At 40.2% G+C, this 1,928-nt stretch overlaps 1 long non-coding RNA gene across 1 annotated transcript; it reads right to left on the bottom strand.

Moving 5' to 3' along the window:
* Nucleotides 1–230: 230 nt before the first annotated feature.
* LOC117440933 (uncharacterized) lies at nt 231–1,320 on the bottom strand. The gene is made up of 3 exons (XR_011642781.1): nt 904–1,320; nt 427–582; nt 231–329 (listed from the first exon to the last, which is right to left on the bottom strand). It is a non-coding gene; the product is annotated as an uncharacterized lncRNA (long non-coding RNA).
* Between the last annotated feature and the right edge of the window lie 608 nt (nt 1,321–1,928).

Here is a 1,928-nt window from a genome sequence, read left to right as displayed (position 1 = left end):
CGATGAGTGATGATTAAATAACTAACCCCCGAGCCTACAGGTGGAAGCTGGGGTGGAAGCTGGGGTGGTGGTGGTGGGGCAGCAAGCAGCAGTGACGTGGAAGTAGCTGCAGCTATAGCAGCAGCAAGCAATGCATGGAGAGATGACTATCTTTCTAACCAAGCAGTTATTTGCATGCAGTACAAATATGTTTTCTTTTATGAACAAACTTCTTGTGAGTGAGTGAGAGGTCTTACCTGGAATTCTTTGATGAGATGGTCAACAGGTTCACCCAGGTAGACCATTAGAGATTTGAGGATGCATGCTCTTCTGATGGCGATGTCCACAGTCTGAGTAAGAACAGAGAGATATATATAATAAATCAAATGCAAAAAAAAGGACGATTCAGCCACTGCTCCCACAGATAAAAAACTCATTCATAGATACCTCATCCAAAACCTGCAAGATCCCGGTGGTCTTCTGTTTCACAACTCCTCCCCTGCTCCTGATGACCTGCGGCAGTTTGGTGGAGTGTTTGTCCAACTGCGCCAAGAACTTTGTCTCCAATGGAAATGTTGTTATGCGCATGAACTCAGCATTTACCTAAAAAATATAAGCAGCATAGAAAACAAAAAATACTGAGAATTTATAATACACATATTTTTTATAAAGAGCCAACGGTTTGATTAAAAGTATTCCAAGTCAGCTTGTATGAATGTAACATTTAAATTAATTAATCCATATATTTATTGAAAACCACCACCAAATAAAGACACTAAGAGTAATAGATGTAAAGCTTCTATTGTGATATATATTAAAAAATAAACGTCAACATATTTGCCTTGGCTGTCTATAGTTGTTAGTTAGGCCCTCATTTCTTCTCCACTACAGGCTTACAATCAAAGGGTTCATCAAAATAATTACCTCTTCCATGTGAAAAAGGGCAGGCCACCGCTCCAAGAGGCCTTCAATGCTTGGCCTCTGATGCACTATTTCTTGTCTTCGGTATCCAAACGCCTTCGCCATCTTTTCTTTTATTGATTGCCGGTTGTTTCTTTTCTGTTGTTCTGCCAAAAGGGAAATTGTCTCTTGCTCCATGCTTTCTGGAGTCTCACCAATCGGCAAGGATGCAAAATGGTTGGCCTCAGCTCGCCTGGCTCTCTTTAAATTCTTCGCAAGGTAGGACTCTTCTTGAGACTTGGTCTTCAACGAGTTCACAGCAAGCTCTGCAGATGATTTGAGCTTGGTGTCAGTCTAGATTGGTTCTTTGTGTACTCTGCATTTCCTCTCTGTAATTGACATTCTGTGCCATCGGAGAAGACCGGGATAGGAAACACATTAGGCCACTGCTGTGTTCTTAATGATTCCGAGGAAGAGCCGCTAAGTAGTACTGTGTCATCTGTAGATCAGATCCAGAGGAGGAGTCTTCACTGTACAGTCCACTTGTAGGGGTACTATTTAATGGTATCTCAACTGGGTACAAGACCATAGTTGTAGAATCGGGGTCTAATTCGACAACTTTGATCAATGTTAAATCTTTAATCGCATGTGTAGATGTAAGATTAACAAATGTGTTCCCAAAATCAGTGTCTTTATACTGTAGCCTTATGTAACCTGCTAATCCACATGAATTCTTGACCTCCTCAATGAGCTCTTCTATTGAGTTGGGAATCCCATTTCGAAGCTCCAGTCTGACGCTGTTGTGGTCGTTCAAGATGATCAGCAATCGAACAGGTGGTTCAATATCAGCCATGGCGCTCTAAGAGAAAGAGAGATGTGAAGAGGGAATTAATGAAATGCAGGTGTACACTCAATACATTCTTTCTTTTCAAATTGCATTGTGTTGTACTTTACAAAGTCTTACATAAAGTTCATATATATATTTATATATATTAGGGCTGTCAAACGATTACATTTTTTTTTAAATCAGATTAATTACAGCTTAAAAA

The sequence above is a fragment of the Pseudochaenichthys georgianus genome, unplaced genomic scaffold (genome assembly GCF_902827115.2).
Source record: "Pseudochaenichthys georgianus unplaced genomic scaffold, fPseGeo1.2 scaffold_1340_arrow_ctg1, whole genome shotgun sequence".
In the NCBI taxonomy this organism is placed as follows: Eukaryota; Metazoa; Chordata; class Actinopteri; order Perciformes; family Channichthyidae; genus Pseudochaenichthys; species Pseudochaenichthys georgianus.
The sequence above is the reverse complement of the archived record's forward strand: the minus strand, read 5'-3'. Positions and strand labels throughout refer to the sequence as shown.